At 37.6% G+C, this 23,792-nt stretch overlaps 1 long non-coding RNA gene across 2 annotated transcripts in view; it reads right to left on the bottom strand.

Annotated features, from left to right (window-relative positions):
- The window catches only part of LOC115029547 (uncharacterized), a 58,240-nt gene extending 39,324 nt beyond the window's left edge, over positions 1-18,916 (bottom strand). The window contains exons 1-3 of one of the 2 annotated variants that reach the window (XR_015045683.1): positions 18,804-18,916; positions 8,268-8,360; positions 7,505-7,593 (exon numbers count right to left, since the gene is read on the bottom strand). This is a non-coding gene — a long non-coding RNA (uncharacterized LOC115029547). Of the gene's footprint in view, positions 1-7,504; positions 7,594-8,267; positions 8,361-18,803 lie in introns of those variants that run through there. The other variant, XR_003835108.2, reaches the window with a different exon arrangement.
- Between the last annotated feature and the right edge of the window lie 4,876 nt (positions 18,917-23,792).

Genomic DNA, 23,792 nt, shown 5'->3' with positions numbered 1-23,792 from the left:
AACAAAGTATCACACTCCTAAGGAAAAAAAGTGGAAAGTTCATGGGTTTGTAAGGAATAAAAATTGCAGTTTACACTACCATTGATGGATTGAAATCAAAGGTATTTATGATCTTTTGTGCTTGTACCTGAAGAAATATTAATTTCTTAATGAGTGCTTAACATCTAAATATAACTCATTTATTATAATTGTTTTTAAAATCTCTCTTAATTTTTGAGATTATAATATGATTACATCATTTCCCCTTTTCCCATCTTCCTTCCAAACCCTTCTGAAAGCCCTCCTTAATTCTGTCCAACTCATGCCCTCTTTGTTCATTAGTTGTCATAACTTCTGTGTATATTAATATAAATGCAGACCGTTCAGTCTGTATGTGTGTGTTCAGACTTATGTTTGTGTATGTTTTTAGGATTGAATGGTTAGCATTATATAACCAATTGGTGTGCTCTCTACTTGGAAAGACTAGTCTTTCTGATTGTCACATTCTTTAGTTGTCTGTAGATCTTTTGAGACATATTTTGAAACACTAAAGTTGTTAAAACTAAACTTGCAGATGTGGCAAGTGTATCTCACATCAGCAGATTGGAATAATTTAAATGTACACACTTTATGACAGTGTTACAGACATAACTTTCATATGCAATTTAAGCAGTTGTAGGAGGCTGTCACCTGGAAAACCCACATATTTGAGATGATACTGAGGATAAGAAGCAAAGGATTTTGTACATTGACCTTGTTTGCTATGAAATCTAAACTTTAGTATTTGTTAATTCAATATTTATATGGATTTACACAGACATCTGTAAATGGAAATGAAGAAACTGTTCTTCAAATCCCGAAACAGATATTTTTGCATAGTACCACAGAATATTGATAAATGACCCAGATGCTTGATCAATTAACCCAAAATTTCATTAGCAACAAAAAATAATACCACAGTTTGTAAAAGAATAGTTTAAAAAAAACACCAACATACATAGACACATTTCAAAAGAGAGAGTTACTGATATGGGCTTCTTGGAAGCAACAAAAAGATAGAACCGTTTTTTATAATCCAAGCTCAGTCAGTCTGTGTCTTTTTATAGAAAATTGAAACCATTAATATTCAGTAATTATTAAAAGGTAATGAAAAGTAATTATTCTTTCCTGTGATTTCGTTGATTTTTTGTTTTCTCAGATTTTTTTTTTTTGGATGATGTACTCTGTCATTATTTATTTGTTGCCCATGGCTTCCAGAGTATCTTTACCCATTCCTGGATTTATTCCTTCTAGTATTTTCTGTAGGGCTTTAATATTCTACTATCATGGAAAGGTTTTACTTCTCTGTAATAGTCTAATGACAGATTTTTCCCCTTATAACAATCTGGGATGGCAACTGTGATCTTCCAGAACACAGAATACATCCTTCCAGAGCCTTCTGGCTTTGAAGATTTTTATTGAATAGTTCAGGGCTGCTTTGATGAACCTGACTTTGCAAATGATTTGACACGTCCTTCTTGAAGCTTGTAATACCCTTTCTTTGTCCTTGTTTATAATGTTTTAACTATAATATCTTAAGAGAAATTTATACATGGATGGGATATTTTCCTTCAGGTTTTGAAAGTTTTCTTCTATGATGTTGCTGCAGGTTTTACTTTATGTTTTTACTCTGGCTGCTCCCTCTTCTCTGCCCATAATCGTGGGTTCTCTTCACACTGTGTGCCCTAACCTCTCCAACATGCTATCCAGATATTTTAATTTTTTTCTAACTGACATTTACTGATTGACCCAATTTCTGCCCATTGTCTTCCATCCCTGACTGCCTGGTTTTGACTTGGTCCATTCTCTGAGAGATGCTTTCCACTGAGCTTCTAACTGGCTTATTTGGATGTTTTAATTCTGGAACACCTATGTTCTAGGTTTTCTTTTTTAAGAAATTAAACTGTATTTGAATATTTTGGACTGAATTCCTCATTTCATCCATCTCCTTGTCCTTGTATTTTTTTTTGAGTTGTTTGACCATAGTCATAATAATCCTTTTGAATTTTGTCTGGGAGTTCTTCCAGGAAGTTTTCAAGAGGAGCCATTACTATAAGATTACTATTCATTTTGTTGTTTGTTTGTTTTCTGTATCCTTTTTTTTAAAAACTAAGACATGCCATTTTGTTTTTCCTGTTTATGTTTGCACATCTGGGCTTAGTGTGTTGGTTGAATTTTTCTTTTGTGTTCAAGTTGTCTTCCTTTTTTTCTTTAAAAGTGCTTATATGTTCAGGATGGGCATAATTTATAACAGGGCTGGGATCTCAATTTCCTCTCTCTGATATTTATGAATATAGCCTCCAGCTTAGGTCTCCTGCTTCTCACCTACAATTTTGTGTCTTTATCAATTTAGACAAGGAGTATGAAGCAAAATTTCCCTGGTGGTATGGACTGGTCCTGAGTCTCAAGGATGGATGCTGCAAATGCAGGTTTCTAATCAGGCAGCTGGCAGGGCTCTGAGGAATCCCAAAGGAAGGGTGTGGCATGGGTCTCTCATTCTTGTATAGTATCTAGAGCTTCCCTTATAGGGAGTATGCTGGGAATCATGGGTTTCAAAGGGAGATCCAGAGTCTAGCAGGAGGTAGTGGTGACTGGTAAGCATTTGCTAGGCTTTGTGGTGACTTAGGTTATGAAGGGAAGCTTGCAACAAGAGAGCCAATAGCCTATCTGAGTCTCTGGACCACAAGGGCTGAAGTATCCCAGGTGGATGTGGTCTGGGATCTGATAAGTCCCAAAGGGAAGCCAAAGTACTAGGAGAAGGTGGCTGCTGTCTAGACAGCAGCAGTAGGACTTTACTATGATCTAAGGGTAGGATGTGGAGGGTGGGGGATATGTAGGAAGGAGTAAGGTTTGTTTATCTGGGTTTCTGTGTGATATAGCTGGGCTCCCTGTGTCATTTTTCAATTTTCAAAATATGTGTAGTATAATTTCTGAGCAATTGAAACTTATACAAAAACTGAAGATTTTTTTGTACAAATACCACATTGAATGGATATTTATACTGATCTACAATTGCTTATGAATAGTCCTTCAAACAAACATGATTCTGAATTCAAATTTTGAAAATCTATGTAACAGGTCTAACACAGTTCAATGTAGGATCCATGATTCAACTCATTGGGTTTATGTAGCAAGCTGTAGGATATTTGTTCTAGTTTGAATAAACACACAATATGGATAAATTCATGTCAAGTCATTGGCTTGTAGCCAAAAATAATTAAAAGAAGATCGAATTTTTGGACATTTTGGATTTTACAGTTATGGAAAAGGGATTGTGGACATATATGTGCTACCCCCTCTTTTATCCTCACTGTTGTTTAACCAAGCAATTCTGTTCTACTGAAGAAAGTTGTAATCACAGAGAAAACTGTTTTCTTATCAAGTTATCCATCATACAGGCTCTGGAAATTTCTCAGAAATTCAGCCAAGTTTCTTGCATCAAAATTCCAATAAAAACATTCTTCTTGGCTTTTAGGTGATGATTTTTGTTGTGATTCTAAGGAAAACAAAAGACATTAAGACTCTCCAACTTTTCTTGAATGAGAATGCCATTTGCTATAATGAAGGGGTTTTCCAGAACCTTTGAATTGGAGGACGATCACACTCTATGTTTGACGTCCAATCCCTTCTGATAGTGCCCATATGTGTTAAAAGGAATAACTCTTAGTTTTTGTGTATGTTATTGCTGCTGCTGTACCTAGTGGAGGATAGTGGTGAGCTGGGTGTCTCAGGACATTTGGAAGATGAAAAGCATGAAATATTAAGCTGATGATTTTATGAGATGTAAGTGAGTGTTGGAACCAGCAGAACTGAAGGCATTAGTTCACTAAGCTATCTGTGGAGGTTTGATTGAAGTTTTAGACACAATTATAATTGACAGTCGAAGTAGTATAGTACGAAGGGAGACAAAGGTGGGGTAGTTTTCCATCATGATGACAAGTGCCTTGGATAATGAATTTAATAAAGAGAAAGGTTCATTTTGGTCCAGTCTATTCATCTGGCTTTGGTGCTATTAATAACTCTGGAGCTATTACATCATAGTAGAAGTACACAGAAAAATGATTCAAAGGAGCAAAATATAAAGAGACTAAATAAAGTCCCACAAACCCTTTGGGCATCTTTTTCTCAAGTGATCAGTGACTTATCATTAAGACTCCCAGTTAAAACTCCCACCACTTCTCTGTCACTACACTGGGGACCTGCCTCTAACACATGGAGTTGTGGGGACATTTTAGTATCAAAACTCTAATATGTTTACATCTGAACATGCCAAATGGCAATACAAAACAAGGTGCTTTTACAAGAGGCAGCCTGAGGGGAGGAATGTCAAGACATCATGCTGTCTGTGTAATTTCAGATAGTCCTTCCCCAAATTTGAGTATAAATAGGATGCTGGAGCTTAGATTACAACCAGAGAACAGAAGAGAGTCTTATCAAACTTTTGTTTTTATTTCTTTCTGGAGCTTTCTACATCATCAGATAAAGAATGTGTTTCTTTCAAGGGTCAAGCAATACATTCCTAATTACTGTTTATTTCATTCATTCCATAAATACTATTTCATTCTTTCTTTGTGTTTATGATGTGAGTGCATGTGCACACACATCTATGTGTGTGAATGTTGTTATGTGTGCCTATGCCATGTATGGAGGTCAGGAGACAATCTTGTATCCTCTCCTTCCAATGTGCTTGAAGTGTAGTATCTTTGTTGTTAGCTGCCATGTACACCAGGCTAGCTGGCCTGAAACCTCCTGTTTCCACCTTTTTCTCCAATGTAGAGAGCTAGGGTTATAGATGTGTACAACAGCTGACTTTAGGCAGGTTCTGGGGATCAAAGTCAGTCTACATCCTGATGCAGCAAGCACTTTACTAAGTGAGCCATCCATCTTTTCTCACGATCATGAATGATTGAAGTTAACAAAAGGTTGAATGGGGTACATTTGAGATCCAGAGAGGAGTTGGCCAAACATATTTTATCATATCGGATCTTGTCACTGCATCCATTTGACTGTGTGGAGACCAAAAATATTTCTATAAAAATGTGACAACAATCCCTTTTATTATTTTTCCTGTGTGTGAAGTAAGTATGTGGGATGTATATCTGGAGGCTAGAAGTCAATCTAGGCAGTCCTTTCTCAAGCCAGTTCATCTCTTTGATTTCTTTGGAGACAGAGTCTCTTGTTGGGTGGGATCTTATCAAGTAGGGTAGGTTGACTAGCTAATGATCTCGGGCATCTGTACGTCTCCACATGCCAAGAATTAGGATTACAGATGTGCACCATGAGGTTCATCGTTTTTATATGGGTGTTAAGGATTAAACTCAGGCCTTTATGATTGTTCAACAAGCACTTTATCCACAGAGCTATTTCCTCAGTCCCAACGATGTCCTTTATTATGTGTTTAATGACTGAAGAGCAAGATATTGTTGACATTAATACAGAAAAATTGCATAAACCCACTCTACCTCATCATCCTGATTATCACAAAAAGTCACCAAGTGGGTAAGCGGCAAGGCCTCCAATCTCATGTTTCAACAATTTATGGTTCAAAGACTACTTCTTAAGTTATTATTTTTAGCAAAGAGAAGCCTCATCAGTAAGTTTTTCCTTGAAATTTGGACCATAAAAATCTCATTTTAACAGAAAAGTAAATTATAATCATAAGAGTTGATAGAAGAAGCCCCTGGAAGGCTTTGTTTATTCTGGCCCTTTCTACAGTGCATTTTGGGTACTGTCTAATACAGTTTGAAAATATATTGCTTGTATCCTTCAACCTTAGACTTAGTTAATATTATGTTACAAAGATAAGTTCTGAAAAAATATGGCATGGAAATATATTCCAAGTGTCCTAAGTAAAAGTTTAAAATGTATATTGAACTCATTTCCTAGTTGAGTTACTGCTTATGTTTTGAATTTTCAACCTTCTGGAGTAAGCTCACCTAAAAAAAAAATAGATTTCTTTCAGTGCTATCATCCAGGAGGAACCATTATCATGTAATATACGATCTGTTTATGATTCTGTGGAGGGCATCTAAGCTGGAAAGTAGGCGATCACTGTGAAGCAAAGCAGATGGGGACGGATCTGGTTTGTGTCTGAGAGTGAGCATAGCAGAGGTTCCTAGACTCCTCAGATGTGGGTCACCCACTCTGGCCCTGGCATGCTACAGAAACCCTTTCAAGCCTGCAGTCATTACCAGGAATGTCGGGAGGACCCTGGGATTAGAAACATGGTGAATTCCATCTTTCTTATGTCTTTCATTTGGATTATTTTGTATCATGAACACACACACACACACCACACAGACATGCACAGACACACAGAGACACACACACACTTAAAGGAGAATAGGCTTAGCAAGGAAATGATTATACCAACATTGAAATACAGGACACTTGAGCTTCAGTTACTGTGAATGAAATGTTGTGGAGAAGTTATTGGGAGCTTTGTTTGTAATGTTGATTTAGTTTTTACTTTGTGGTCCCTGGCCTGGAACTGTGCTATGGACTTTGGCATAGAGTTTGTATTCCTGACCCAATTTCAGCATTGCATCCTGATAATATTTCTGTGTTGTTCTTTATACAGTAAATCCAGGATGGTAGATTCATTGCCCCATTGTTACTTAATGCCAATTCAAGTGTGTAAAAATACTATATACTATATTGTCAATGAATGGCTTCCATAAAACAGGTTTAAAACATAAGTCGAACTCTGGTAAAAACACAACACAACACAACCAAACCAAACCAAACCAAACAAAACACTCAAAATTGGCATCTCATATTTGTCTCTTACAGTATCGGGAATGATAAAAGTATCTGTATCACTTCTAGTTCACTTAATTAACATTTTGTACTAGCTATGCACAATTCTAAAATAAATGTAAAATATTTTTAGTTATATTAAGTAAAGGCTACAGATTTGCTTATGTTGGAACAAAAGAATCAGTGGATGATTATGCAACTATTTCTTCACAAAACACATGTTTGAATTTTATTTCTCGCTATAATTAATTGTTACCATATACTTTCTTTAGTACATAATTATTTCAGACAAATAAATGTGCCTCTCCATATAGCCCAGGGGCCCTTGACCTCACAACAGTCCTCTTGCCTCAGCTTCTGGGTTAATAGGTGTGAGCTACTGTGCCTGTTTCTTAGTACTATGTTTCATATAACATTTGAGTGAATTAGCCATTCCTACAATTTTATATGCAAAGTTGAGCTATCTTTAAAAACTGCTGTTTGTTCTAGAAATAGAAGACCCCACTAAGGTTGACTACATGTAACTGGATGAACTAGTGAATTCCAAGCCTATGGTTAAATTTCCATTTAACTAAAACCATCATGTTCATTTTCAGACATCTTACATTCCCATAAGTACAAAACATTTCAAGAACTCTCTCAGAAGCTTTTATACATGGCTATAACTCTGTAATTACCAGGAAGAGCAACAACTGCTTTTGAATTTCACATGCTTACCATCGGTGTACAGTTTTGTGTTTTCAGACTTGGTGATATTATGTCTGCATGAATCCATGGCACTGTATCCAGTATCAGTTCCTTCCTTATCATCTGCTCCTTCAGGTAAATGAGTTAAAGGTTTTCATCTCTTTCTTTCTTTCAGTGGACAACCCATCCTGTGACCTTCATACCAACTCTACTATTTATGGATGTTTGGGTTATATTTTTTCAATTTTCCTTATGATAAACACAGCTACTGTTAAAAAAAACTCATTTATTTCCATATATGTAACCACTCATTTTGGTTCAGTGTGGAAGAAATAAATGGACCATAGAAATGATATTTAAAATTCTTTAATGCAATAATCAAACATAATGAAAATGACATAATTAGGCTATAGAAAATGCTATAACCTGAAAGTTTTCTCACAGCCATTCTACCAATTCACCCTTTTATTAGCACACTGATACTTCTGGTTTTTCATATACTTAATTATCCTAGAAATGAACAGTTGTGCCCTCCCCTCCAGCTTTGCTGATGTGGACTCCTGGTCTGAATTTTTTTTTATTATAATTACATCCATCACCTTTAACAAGTTTGTTGATCATATGGTACCTTATTCTCTGTAGGGAATTTTTTTCATGATTTTTACAGTTCAAGTATATTATTTTACTTTTCTTATTTGTTTAGAGATTCTCCATCTATTCTATGTGCTTTTTCAAACTTGCACATCCTAAACTCTCTGTTTCATTTGCAGCTCCTCTTCTCATTTCTCTTATCAGTGACTTACCAGAATCCATTAATTGTAATCGAGAGAAGTGTGATGGTTCCTGTCAGTTTGACAGGGTCTGGAATCTCTTCCAAGACAAGCCTCCTGGTGCACCTGTGGGGGATTATTTAGATTATGTTAAACTCTGGTCATTCCTGTGAGAGAATAGCTGTCAGGTTATTTGAGGTGTTAGGATTCACTCTAGAAGTTGGAGGCATAATATCATTGGCTGGGATCCAAGAATGAATAAAAAAGAGAAAGCTAGTTGAGCAAGCACATCCATCTCCCTGTGCTTATTGTTTACAGACAATATCATCAGCTGTCTCAAGTCACAAGACAGCTTCACTGCCACAGTGGACTGTACCCTGGAACTGTGTATTAATATATATCCTCTCTCTCTTAACTTGCCCTCATTGGGTATTTTATCACAGCACTAACTCATTCAGTTGCTGTGAGTTGCAACTGAAATCATTTAAAAATATTCATTTAAATATTATATATATATATGTATATATATATATATATATATATATATATATATCCTGTTGAAATATCTCTGTTTATATGAATAGGACATTTAGAATATGTAGTGATGGGCTGTGTCAGTCAGTCAATTAGTATTAAGAAGCTCTGAGTCTGATAACTCTGCAGGACCTAGGCAAAATGCTGCACGCCTGTAAACACAACACTCAGAAAGATAAGGCAAGCAGACAGCTCAGCTTTCAATATAAAAGGTATTCATACTTTATAAGAAATGTGGTAAGAGCCATGTCGTCATCAACTATATAGTTAGTCTGAGAGCAGACTGGGCTGCATGAAAGCCTGTCTAAAAAAACAACCCAAAGCAATATTAATTAGCCTACTACAGTGTTTTCATATGCACAAAGATTAATATGTGCAGAGACATGAATAGGTCCCAGAAGCCTGGCAATGCATGCTGGGTAATTCCATGCACATACTATTCTAGAGGAAGATAAACCTTTAAAGCTTTAAAACACAGGTCAGTGCTTTCTCGTGATCACACCACAGTGAGGTCATGGTTTGAAGAGTTACATGGGAAGTTTTACAGGTAGCAGGGATGCCCTATATAGGTGTGCAAGCAGGAAAGGCAGGAGGCTGGCTTGTCTGATTGCATTTGCACTCAGGAAAGAGAATGAACAGGATGCTGGTCATGAGTCTATAAAGACTCATGGCCCACACTAGGTTATTCATGCACTCCAGTCAGGCTGCATATTCTTTAACTCCTATGACCTTCCTAAACCTGGCCACCAGCTGTGGACTAAGTGTTCCAACACGTGAGATGATGTGGGACATTTCACAATCAAATCATAACACTCCACTGCCGTTTACGTGTTTACGTGTTTGTTGTCTGTGCAGTTAGTTACTTAATTTACAACAGAAATTAAAGCTTTAAAAAGAGGTTTGGTGATGGAGAGTTTGCTCAGTGGTTAAGAGTCCTTGTTGCTTTATTAGAGAGTCCAGGTTTCATTTTCAGTACCCATGCGGTGGTTCACAACTGTCTGTAACTACAGCCTTAGGAAATCTAATCCCTTATTCTCACACACTTAGTCACCAGGCATGCATGGGGTGCACATACTTGCATACCTGCTGGCAAAATAACTCATATAAATGAAATGATAAAATAATTTGAATATATTTTTAAGAAAGAACACATTTTTAAAATAAGTCACTTTACTAAATCACAGCCAATATTTCCATTCTTTTACTTTACTGAACACATTTATAAGTGTTACATAAAATTTGAGAGTCTATTTTTGTGAAATCTGGAATAATTTCTGCTCCTAATGTCTGTTTATTTGTTATGCAATTGTCATGTCATCAATTATAAAAGTATCAAAAGGATCAGTTCAATAATCATGCAGAAAAACAGGCTGTACTTTCTGAGTGTGCACCACGGAAGAGTTCACAAACAATCAACAACACATGCTTTGTGATTACAAGTGTATTGTATATGTCTGAGTTTCATTTCCAGTTACTGTAATAAAATACTCTGGCAATAGCTACTTAAGGGAGAAGGGATTTATTATAGCTTACAGCTTCAGGTTACAGTTCATCATTATGGATAAATTGAAGTAGAAGAGGCTCCAGACAGCTGCTCACATTGGACCCATTTTCTATAAGCAGAGAGCAATAGGATCTCTCTCTCTCTCTCTCTCTCTCTCTCTCTCTCTCTCTCTCTCTCTCTCTCTCTCTCTCTCTCTGGTTTTCATTCAGTACAGGACTCAGCTCACAGAATGCAATGCCCACATTATAGTAAGACTTCCTACCATGTAGAAATTGAAGGGTACTCAGCAGCTTCATTCCTATCAGCTATTCTCTAAGGTGCTACACACATTGCGGTAGGAGAAAAGTAAGCCCCAGTCTCACTCAGCATGAACTCTGAAAGTGACAACAGTGACTGTTATGGTAGCAGCAAAAATGTAATGGAAGTAATCAGACACTTTCTGATTGGATGGAAAGCCAACTCCATGTGATGGAATCAGACACCTGACATTTTTAAAGAAGGCAAGAAGCTGTGACTAGATATGCCGTAGAACTTAGAGGGAAAACCCAATATTATTATTATGCTAAATGGACCTAGTATTAACACAACTCCTAATGACTTTACACAAATGTTTTCTTGAGGTTATTTGACAATCTCTGTCTCTTACAATCTGTCCACTCACTTTTCTGCAAGACGCCAAGCCTTGGTGGAAGTAGGTATGGTATGCATGTTCCCTATAAGGATGAACACTCTACAGTATCTTATGCTCTGCATGTTGGGCAGTTCTGTGTTAGTTACTATCAACTGTAAAGAGACACTTTTCTGATGAGAGCTGAGAGATACTCTGATCATGCGTACAGAGAAAGGGCAAAGTTTAGTATTGCCTGTACTGATGCTAAACTTCATGGAGAATGCAGATTTGAATGTGGGAAAGAGATATGAATAGATGCCACAGCTGTTCAAGAACATGCCTTACATGCCAGAACAACTCTCATAATGCGGAGAGAGTGCAAACCAGACCTTGAATCCTGTCATCATACTGTGACCCCCAGTGGAAAGGCTGAATCCAGCTTACCAGTGGAATAATACGTTCTCCTTTTAGAAAGAGAGGAAGCCAGGGTATGGAAAGGGCAAAATATTAACAGTGACAAATATTAACAGTAACAGATTTAGTGACTAGGTGACTCTACTATCAGGGCATTATCAAAGCAAAAAAATGTGGTTAGGTGAAGAGACAGGCTAGTGTGTATTGTCTCCATGAGTGTGTGTGTTTCTATGTCTGCAGTTTTGTGTGTGTATGTGTCTGTGTGTGGCATGTGTGTGTCTGTATGAGTATATGTATCTGCGTGTATGCATGTGTGTCTGTGTTTGTGTATGTGTCCATTTGTGTGCATGTGTGTATGTGTGTGTGCGTGTGTGTGTGTGTGTGCATGTGCATATATGTGGTGTGTTTTGTGTTTATATGTGTGCTCTGTTTGTACATTGTCAGGTTTATGATACCTGTTCCATGACCCATGAAGGTGAGAGGATAGCCTCAGCTGATGAAGATCACACACACACACACACACACACACACACACACACACACACACACACACAAGAGAGAGAGAGAGAGAGAGAGAGAGAGAGAGAGAGAGAAAGAGAGAGAACAATGGAAATCAATCTAAGTGATTTGGTAACTTATTTAAAAAATACCAAACAGCAACACTCAAAAAGCAAGTATAGATTTTCTTAAAATTCCTGTAGTTGGGAAAAAAAATAAAACCATTTTTTGAGATTATTGGATTTATCACCAGAAGTTGTTGATTTCTCAAGGGATTCATATCAGGTTTGTGACTTTTAAAAAAATGCTATATTATTGGGTAGTGAATTTTCTAAAAATAACACGTATTTTCTTTAAAAATTCTTTAAATAATATTTTAAGTTATTATTACTATTATTGTAAGTACTGCTTATGTTTGTGTGCAAGGCCTGCAAGTGGAGGTCAGAAGACTGTGTCTAGGAGTCTGTCTCCACTTCCACCACGTGAGCATCAGGGATCAAGCCTGAATTCTCAGACTTGACAGAAGTGTATTCCCTTGTCCACTCATCTCACTGGCCTACATTTTTTGGTTTATTTTATTTTAAAAATGAAATCTGGGATTTGTATCCGCGGGTATACTTTATCATATATTTATTTAGTTTTAAATGTTTATTTATCTAATGTATATGTGTGAGTACCTACATGTCTATATGTGCTAGACAGGTTATCTGTTTCCCACACCGAAGAGGGTGTCAGATATCTTGGGACTGGAGTTACAGTCAGTTGCCATGTGAGTTCTGGGAACCAAACCAAATTCTTCTGCAAAATCAGCAAATGTTCTTAGCTGCTGACCCATCATCTCTCCAAGCCACATAGCATTTATTTTGAAGGTAAATATACCAGTTAGTAAAGTTGCTGAAGTACAAAGAATCTGTCCCAGAACTGAGGGGAAAGTAAAGCCCAGAGGTTAGGCTACAGATTAGGAGACGTGGGGTCACTTAAACATTAGCATTTAAGGGATAGGTTACAGCTCAGGGCAAGCGTATCTGCTTTGCGTGAAGAAGACCATGACTCCATCCCTAGAAATGTCTCAAAAGAAAATGTCTAGATATGCTTGAACTGAGGAAAGAGTGACTCAAGGATGTTCTTCTGGATCAGGTCCATACCATTTCATCAAAAACAACAATTATCTCAATCAACAGGACACTGACCCAACGCCATTCAGTCAACATTATTAATGCATTTATAAAAAGGAAAATAAACAATTGACCAATTCTTGGGAAACTAATGAATTTGTTGACAACATTTCATTTCAAAATAACAGCAATTCAATTGCTAGCCAAATGGCAGAGTGTAATTTAGCCATCTTGGTATTTTAGGATTTGGGGGAAAGTTTGGGAAATTTGATTCAACTTTTATACTGCCTTTACAGTTTTCTTATCCCTTGAAAGACTGAATACTTTTGGTAGGTGTCAAGTTCTTAGAACTATTTTTTAAATTATGCGTGGACATGTGTTTTAATTTTAACACCTTCCTGGTTGTTATATTTATAAATATAATCCCATCATTACATCACTACTCTTTTCTATAATGTGTAACTTTTTCTGATTAACATTAATAACAGTTCAGCCATGCTCCCCCTACATAACTGCTATTCTACTGAGATGATAACTCAGAGTTCTTCTTTTGGGTGGAACGGCTGAAGTTTATTTGTTAGAAAAAGATCTCTATTTATAAAATAGTAAAATGGAAATACAAATTTACTTTATAAAGTTATTAAAGTTAAAAATACAACCTTATGTGACTGCAGCCACCTTACCATATGCTTTTGATTGTAGATAAAATATTTGTGAAGTTTCCAGAGACTTAAATTTTGAAGTGCTAACCTATTTCTGAACCAAAGAATGGTTTCACAACAAAATGGAAATAAAAAACATTATTTACTTGGCTTTTCTGGAATATCCAATGTTGTCAGCATTAACTGTGTGTTTGCTACACTCCATGTGTTAATACAGTTGATCTACAGAAGTTAATGTATATAAATAAAGTCTTACAAAAAAGACCATGGCCCTAAGTCATGATCTCAAGGGCAAATATTATTTATTTTACTTCCTGAGCTTGCAATTGTGTTTCTGGAAAACGATTAATTTCTTAGGGTTTGATGAGATTCAATCAGATGATATGTGTACTTGGAATAAGACCAATGGCAACAGTGGAATAGTGATTATGATGTCAGAGCTAACTGAGCCAGGCTTCGTGTCAGAGTCCCATAGAACAAGTGCCCAAGAAACAGAGAGAGCGACATTGGTTGAAGCCAGGAATTGGAGTCAGGCTTGATGAAATGGATGAATAAGATAGAAAAGAAAGCTAAGTAAGCTTACTAATAATTATCACTATTATTTTTCTCACAGCTGGCAGCTTCATTTTGGAGGGCTCTGACAAGCTCTAAGATGTATGGTTTGACAGAGGAAGATGGTTCCTGGGGCTGTGTCCTTGAGGAGAAGATCTATCATTCCAGGACTTTCCTCACTTCTCTTTCTTGCCCCATTTCTTGTTGCCAATCAGAAGAAGATAGTCTCTGGTAAATGTCCCTACTGTCATGATGATCTGCTCAACAAAGAACCAGTGCAGGCCAAGCCAGCGACTAGAGTTTGTGCCCTCTGAAATAAAAAAACTAAAGTAACTCTTTCCTCTCTTAGGTATTATGGTCAAAACTACAAATATGTCCACAAGGCTTTGGGTAATTAATCCTGGGCTTCAAATTTGGTAGTCTGAAAGAGAGATTGGGACAAAGGTCAAAACCCTAGATCTTTTTATTTACTTTTATTAGATATTTTCTTTATTTACATTTCAAATGCTATCCCGGAAGTTCCCTGTACCCTCCCCTGCACCCTGCTCCCCTACCCACCCACTCCCACTTCTTGGCCCTGGCATTCCCCTGTACTGGGGCATATAAAATTTGCAAGACCAAGGGGCCTTTCTTCCCAATGATGGCTGACTAGGCCATCTTCAGCTATATATGCAGCTAGAGACATGAGCTCTGGGGGTACTGGTTAGTTCATGTTGTTGTTCCACCTATCGGGTTGCAGACCCCTTCAGCTCTTTGGGTACTTTCTCTAGCTCCTCTATCCCAGTGCCTGGTAAATAACAGAAGTGGATGCTCACAGTTATCTATTGGATGGAACCCAGCACCCCCAGTGGAGGAGCTAAAGCCCTAGATCTTAAGATAGGGAATTCATTACAGACTCTCCTATCACGAGCTAGGTCATCAAGAAGATACAGACTGTTTGACTCCACTTTCCACTATGAAGAAACTGCATGGTTTACAAATATGGAAGTTAGTTTCACTGCTACTAGATGTAGAAGGTAAAAATTCTAAGCTTGCTACACTGGTATCTACATGGAGTCTGTTGAGAGCCGAATGCTGTTTTAATTCATGATAGAAAGCAGGTGGCAAGGGCACACTGCAAAGGGGGCATGTTTGAAGAACAGACTTGCTTTTTAATGCTAACTCTTTTTTTAATGTAATATTTTCTTTATTTACATTTCTTCTCCCCCACATTTTTATTAGATATTTTCTTCATTTACATTTCACATGCTATCCCAAAAGTTCCCTATTACCCCCCCTTGCCCTGCTCCTCTACCCACCCACTCCCACTTCTTGGCCCTGGCCTTCCCCTGTACTGGGGCATATAAAGTTTGCTAGACCTTACATTTCTAACTTTATCCCATTTCCTGGTTCCCTGACACCTGAAATCTCCTATCCCATCCCTTCCTCCTGCTTCTATGAGGGTGTTCCCCAACCCACCCACAAATCTACACCCACCTCCCTGCCCTGGCATTCCCCTACACTGGGGCATCTAGCCTTTACAGGACCAAGGGCCTCTCCACCGATTGATGCCCAACAAGACCATCGACTGCTACATATGCTTCTGGAGTCATGGGTCCCTCCATGTGTATTCTTTGGTTGGTGGTTTAGTTCCTGGAAGCTCTGGGGGGTCTTCTTGGCTGATATTGTTGTTCTTCCAATGGGGTTACAAATTTCTTCAGCTCCTTTGGTCCTTTCTCTAACTCCGCCAATGAGGACCCCATGCTCTGTCCAATGGTTGGCTTTGAGCATGCACCTCTGTATTCGTCAGGCTCTGACAGAGCCACTCAGAAGACAGCTATATCAGGCTCCTGTCAGCAAGCACTTATTGGCATCCACAATAGTGTCTGGGTTTGGTGACTGTATATAGGATGGATACCAAGGTAGGGCAGTCTCTGGATGGCCTTTTCAGTCTCTGCTTCATACTTTCTGTATTTCCTCATATAAAACCAGATACACTGAAAGTAATAGAAGAGAAAGTGGGGAAGAGCCCCAAACACACCGGCACAGGGGGAAATTTCCTGAACAGAACACCCATGGCTTATGCTCTAAGATAAAGAATTAACAAATGGGGCCTCATAAAATTGCAAAACTTCTGTAAGGCAAAAGATACTGTCAACAGGACAAAATGGCAATCAACAGATTGGGAAAAGATTTTTACCAATCCTAAACCCAATAGAGGCCTAATATTCAATATATACAAAGAACTCAAGAAGTTAGACTCTATAGAATCAAATAATCCTACTAAAAAATGGGGAACAGAGCTAAACAGAGAAATCTCAACTGAGGAAACTTGAATGACAAAAAAGCACCTAAAGAAATGTTTAACATCCTTAGTCATCAGGGAAATGCAAATCCAAACAACCCTAAGATTCCACCTCACACCAGTCAGAATGGCTAAGATCAAAAACTCAGGCTACAGCAGATGCTGGTGAAGATGTGGGAAAGAGGAACACTCTTCCATTGTTGGTAGGATTGCAAGCTGGTACAACCACGCTGCAAATCAATCTGGCGGTTACTCAGAAAATTGGACATAGTACTACCAGAGGACCCAGCTATACCACTCCTGGGCATATACCCAGAAGATGCTCCAAAATGTAATAAGGACACTTGCTCCACTATGTTCATAATAGCCTTATTTATAATAGCCAGAAGCTGGAAACAACCCAGATGTCCCTCAACAGAGGAATGGATACAGAAAATATAGATTTACATAATGCAGTACTTGTCAGCTATTAAAACAATGACTTCATGAAATTCTTAGGCAAATGGATGGCACTAGAAAATATCCTGAGTGAGGTAACCGAATCACCAAAGAGCACACATGGTATACACTCACTGATAAGTGGATATTGGCCCAATAGCTCAGAATACCAAAGATACAATTCACAGACCACATGAAGCTCAAGAAGAAGGAAAACCAAAGTGTAGATGCTTCGGTTATTTTTAGAAGGGGGAACAAAGTACTCTAGAGGAAATATGCAGATTTGCTTTGAACATCCTGCTAATGCAGTATTACTGGAATATAACTCAAACCCCACAAAATGACCTTAAATACCTCTTAAGAGTGGAGCCCTTGTCACTACTACAATTTCCTGTTATTTGAAGAAACTGTGACTGACATTGTCCCACAAAAGAAAGCCGAATCTCTCTGAACATAACTACATCTTGTTCTGAAAAAAAAAAAAAAAAAAAAAACACCTTCATGAATTTTCACATATCAGTGAGTGTGTTCCCCTAAAGCCCTTGATTACAAAACTAACCCAAATGCCATGAGCAAGGACCAGCAGGTCAGGAAGAAGAAACAAGAAATATCAATCGTCACAGGTTGCTAACTGATTCTAGACACCAGTATGTAGCTGGCCATTCTCTGATAGAAATAAAAGGCATAAGAGAATCTTTTTTTTTTTTTTTTAGAAAAATCTAAGAATCAAACAAAACCAACAAAAATTGTAAAGCATCAAGGGGTGTGGTTAAATAGCATAGTTGTTTTAGAAAACAAAATTTGGAAATGAGCAAAAAAATATCAAAATCCCCAGATGATGGATAATAAAATATAAATCATGAAGCAAGCATCTCATTAAAGGCATAGTGTTGCAGAGTTGACAGTGGAATAAAGTTCTAACTACACACTGCTAATGGAAAGCACAGCTGGACTGGAACCAGAGGACAGAGGACACAGCAGTCTCCATGGGAGAGAAGAAAGACGAAAGCTGATTGTGGAAGGAAACGAAGGCAACTATTTTTATCAGAAAGAGTACACTCTAAACACGGTGGTTTGCTCACCACTTCTGTCTGGATTTTTTTTTTATTATTGCAACAAAATGGAAGAGCCAGCCTTCTGATGCCCTGCCCATGTGTTTATCTTTCTCTTGGTGCATGCAAACCTGGACAGTAAACATGACAGAAAGAGAACCAGGGCTTTATGAGAGTCAAGAGCAAACTGATAGCAGTGATCACTGAACACTTACTGAACTTTCTCCACAAAAACAGATGGCCTTTCATCGTCAGAGACAGAAAGAAAAACACTATCAACCACATATTGAAAGTTAATGAGAAAGCAGGCCCTGTGACTTGTGCAGAAAACGTGTCTTTAATGAAAAATAATTTATAAAATTGTGCCAAGTAACTGAGTAGCTATAATGATGACCTGCCTGCCTGCCTGCCTGCCTGTCTGTCCGTCTGCCTGCCTGCCTCTCATAAACAAGGACTGGTATAAGTAGGTTCTTTGTACTTCCTCAGAAGACATTTGAGTCTGTTTAAATGTTATTTAGCATAATCTCACAGAATCATCTGCTCTGTTCTGTTTATTTTGGCTCTGATACTGCCCCAGATGTTCACGATTACAGGGTGAAGACACTTGAGCTGTGCACTCCATGGCTCAAGGTGGAGTGCCGAAGTAACACAGGAAGTGAAGGACCCGAGTAAACTTGACGTGGGCTAGCAAACATGCATTAGCAACTTGTAAGGACCTGATTCCTTTCAAAACACGGAGGCAAATTCACTTAACCCAGGCTAAGCTGTTGAGATAACTGAGCAATTGTTAATGGAAGGGGGAGGGGACTGTACAAGGACGAAATGGCCTTCAAAGAGATGTTTTGCAGGATCTGGGAAAGATAAACTACCCAGCTGCCCCCTTATCACTTTCCCAGGCCAGTGTACCTTCATTTCCACCTGCAGAACTTGGACCTGGAGGCTATGTTCTGTCTTCACATGGGAATTCTGCATGGCCTTGTCAGCCCTGAGAGCAGGGAGATAAACAGCCTAGAGTTCTCAGGAATGGCCATGTTGTTGAAATTCTATAAATGAACCATGTGGCTAATAATTAAACTCTCAAGTCTAGTCTAGCAAGTCAACAATGATGCTACCAGCTGCTAGAGCTAATTCCCACGCAGTTGCAGAACCTGCGACGTTTGGTTTAATATTTTCTTTATTCTGTCTACTAACTTTATCAGTTTTTACCCTGTGTGACTGAAAAAAGTCTACATACAGAGCAGACAAACAGTGATATGCAAAAGTAACTCCTTATGCATAAGGCTGCCTTTAACGAACACACTTAGCCATTGTTTATCAATTCACATTAATAATAAAATTTGCTTAGCTTTGCTAAAATTTGGTTCACTTCTTCAGTCTATTTACATTTTCTTTTGCCTAATTTTAGTAGCATATATCTCTCCCCCCTTTATTTTGAACATTATCTCTTTAGTCCCCAAAGAACATGAATTAACTTTGATGAACTCTGAGACCCTTTATTCTGTTTAAGACTCTTTTCTCTGGATATCAACCAAATATCTTACAAAAAGCATACTGAGATTTAAGGACAACTTACATCCTATTTGAATACAGCCCACAACCGATAATCTCCAAACAACAGTGCCTTTGCATTAAGGATTGATTTTTTTCCAGAGCAAGACTGGTCACAGCATTTATCATATAGACCTTTCATTTAATAAAGTTTACAAGATAAGGCAACCCCTGTTGCTATGGGCTCCAAGCCAGGACATAATTTATTGTTATATGGACTGAATCATTACTGTGGTTTACATGTAAATTGATTCATTCTTTGGATCCAAAAACATGTTCCATGTCATGAAAAACTCATTTTCTTTTATGGTTTAATAGGTCGAAATCACTTACAACACTTGCTCTATATATTTGGTGGCCATTTGGCATGTTTGTCTTACATTTTTCATTGTGTAGTCTTCTCTCATAAGTTATAATTAGGTTTAACTTATTTTCTTTGAAGTGCCATTTCAGAAAGGCTGGTTACTCCTGAGTTCATGATACTAGTTCCTTACTACATAAAAGGTATATTCATGTTTTATAATAATGAAACATTTTAAAGCTTAAATGTCCTGGGACAAAGGGTGTAACTCCCTGGTAGCAGTCTTGGCCAGTATGTACAAGGACTTGGGTTTAGTGCCCAGAACCATAAATAAACAGATAAATAAATAACAGCAACTATTAGAAATTTAAATGTGGTTTGCATTGAATAGTGTTAATGTCTGACCTGTTTGTTTCACTCTGGTTTATATATACTTTCATATATAAAACTTGGTGTCTAATATTCATACATAACAAACATAATTGTGTGCTTATCAGTGTAAGTAGGTGTGAATTACCATGAATTTCAGTAATAGGCACTTCAAATGTCTAGGTGGAGGCATTTTGATAATAAGATTATTATATAGAATTCCACTTGCTGGTATATTAATTTTTCCATGTTTAAGTCAGGAAGCAAAATATGGAGAGATGGTTAGACTAGATAGAGATTTGAATTTCCAGTGTATTTCTTCCTCATGACATCTTAAGATTTTAAAAATCAACCCGATTTTCATATTAGTTCATCTAGTGTTGTAGGTGCTCATGTCAGGGACAGAGATGAAAGGCATAAGCCTTGCTGGTTGGCTATCTCACAGTTGGTTGGCTATCTCATAGCTGGATGGCTGTCTCATAGCTGGTTGTCTATGCCCCTTTACATTGACCATACACAGTGGGGGTGGGGAGCATAACTTAAGATCTATGAGAACAGAAGTTCTTGCCTTTCTTATTTACTAATGATTTTGAACTGAGCATATGGTCACAGTATTGTTAAATGATAAAATACATACTCCATTAGTATACTATAGTCCATGACATTTTTATAATAATTATATCCCAAACATTAATAACTTCATTCATAAGGACCACAAGGATGGTGTCCATAAGGGAAGCTATGTTTGGGATTTTGTTTCTGGTATCTGCATTTAAAAAACCACCCCAACCTGTATTTTAAACATCTCATATGATGGTCTGCTTTGGATATAGTAACATCTAAATCCAGAGAAAATTTTCTACTTGGTGGTTATTTACAAATACAGCGAGTAAAACTATACCCCTCTTTTTCAGAAGTCAACACAAAGTTGTAGACGTGAGAATCGGTCATGCAAAACAGCACATCTGCATAGCATGCTAAATAAAAGAGGCTCCAGAGATGCAAAGTCTGAACCTGGAATTTGTCAGGTTGTCCACAGCACATTACTGCTCAAAAAGAAAACATTCCAGAAGACAGTTTTGCTGTGCATGCCTATAACAAGAACAGAGTCAATATGGGAGGCAGAACAGATAAATGAAATCCCCTCCCCCATCTCTGCTTCACCATGGTACTTTCATTTCTGGGAAAGTGAATAGTCCAACACACTGTAGGGAAAATCAAAATCATAACACATCATTGTATAGTGGAAAACTCATGACAATGAGAAGACCAACCCTAGATTTGCAACAGGAGGGTAGTACCATGTATGAGAGCCATAGTATAGACCATGAAGAAGCAGCTACAGTTTTGAAAGAATTAGTTTAACAAATAGAATTTGCTGGAGTAGAATTATGCAAAAAACATATTACAACTAATGCATAGTGTCTGATGGTAAAGTAGAAAATATAATTTCATTTAAAAAGCATTTTTGGGGGGTATGGCTAACCTTTTCCAAAACACCATAAAAACAGCCTGTGGTTTTTCTTTATGAAACAATAAAAAAGTAAATTTAGAACATGCATGAGTCCTGATAACTGGTGACATGGCAGTGTTCACACACATCCACTGATGTATGAACATAGCATTCTCTTTCCTCTGTATTCATTATTGATTTTGACTTTTAAAGCTCACTCCATGATTTAGTGTTCCACATGTTTACAAATGGGAGATTTGGTGACACCCCACCACCTAACATCCTTGAACCTTCACAGACATCACTGCACAGCCCTTCCTGATTATCTCCACAAACATAACAATTCCTGGTCATTACCCTCACACCGACCATTCCTGGCCATCACTCCCACACCAACCATTCTCCATCATCTCCCCTATAGGAGCCATTTCTGGTCATCACTCCCACACCATCCATTCCTGGTCACCACCTACTTTAAAGGATTTGAGTCTGATTTTGACCTAAGTATGGCCTTGCCTTACATATAAATTTCAACATTTTTAGCTATTTTGCTTTCTTTGAAGATAATCTATGGTGTTTGCATTACTAGCTGATGGGACTTGAGAAAGGTTTTAAAGTACATGAAATTCCATTCACTTAGAAAATTTCAAGTTAATTGTTTCTATATCAAATTACTCCTAAAGACATAAGAACAAATCATTGCTAATTAGGAAATTTTCCTTAAGTTATTAGACCTGTATTTTTAAAATTAGATGGAAGAGAATCCATTCTTCTAGTTGGCTTCAGAGCACAGGTTGGGATCTAGACAAAAAATAATATCGATTGTAATGTTAACAAATTCAGTAGTAGTTTGAATTCAACAGAAGCGTAACTTTACTAATGTAAAACCATTTAGTAACCATAGCAATATATATGTTGTCTTTGAAATAAGTAACGCCTACAGTCTTTTGTTCAAAACATGCTATATTAGTAGATTTCCTAAAAACTTGGAAAGTATGGTAATCACATTCTCATTTATTTGTTTTGTCATACTTCTAATAAGCTATTGGATGCCTTGAAAAGGTAGAGCACTTTTTATACTTCCTCAAAGCCAAAGTCCACTTTGTGTGTTGTCCTTTTTACCCGGATTGGTCTTTAATGATACAGTCATCAATAAAGTTAATGAGTTTACATTTCATAAATCATTAATTAATTTAATTTAGATTATTATCCCTGATTGGGACTGAAGAATACCATATGTCGCTTAAGATGGAGATAAACAAAGTAACTTGAAACTAGGGGAAGTCGTTTTGGGGAAGCTTTTGACCCCAAACACAAATGGAAAGAGATAAATCCTTGGCTTTGGTTTAAGTAGTGTGGCGCCTAAACAGCATGATGAATGTGCTGACATTTACAGAGGCCATAGTTAGAGCCAAGATATCTTAATGCACTCTCTGGCATCTCAGAACACACAAACTCTATATGAAGAACTCCTCGGTTTATGGTGTAACGCACTCACCCATGCAAGCCATAGCTCTTTCTTATAACATCTGGAGAGATGTACACTTTTGTTCTCATCATTTGTCAGTGTCATCTCCCCCTGCCAGCTTTCTTACGTGCATTCTGATCATTTGTCTGCTACATCATCCTGTCAGTTCTCTTAGATGCATTCTTCTTACTCATACCTTCTGGTTCCCATTTGCAATAGAAGAACAAAGATGTTTAGACCCAATTTTATGCTCATAATGAGGGTTTCTAAGCAAAAGTAACTGGCTTCCTTCCTTCCATGACACTGAATATATCTTTTCACTCGTACGTTTATTTTCAGAGAAAATGGGTTGAGAACACGGACAGAATAGGTATATTAATTTCTTCTTAAGGTTGAATTTGATGATATCTATTACACAGAAATATTCCCTTACAGGAACACTGTTTAGAGAATAAAAATTGCGGGCTGGCGAGATGATATAACAGGAAAAGATGCTTTCTACCAGCGCTGAGATAATATTTCCGGAAGCCCATATGGAGAAGTAGAGATCTGACTCCTATGTTGTGAAACTAGCCTGGGTCTTGCTCTCGGTTGTGGTCGCTAGAACCAGTGATGTTCCACCAAGAAAAAAAAGTGCGATATTCCTTTTCCAAATAGGCATGGATTGCAAATAGATTCTTGGTTAGAGGTGGAATTCTATGTCTACTTTCAGTGATGAGATTTTGTCTGTTTTGACCCTTGAAGGTCTTCCGTGTT

This window comes from Mus caroli, unplaced genomic scaffold (assembly GCF_978045245.1).
Source record: "Mus caroli unplaced genomic scaffold, Mus_caroli_1 scaffold_17, whole genome shotgun sequence".
NCBI lineage: Eukaryota > Metazoa > Chordata > Mammalia > Rodentia > Muridae > Mus > Mus caroli.
This window is presented reverse-complemented; position numbering and strand designations above follow the sequence as displayed.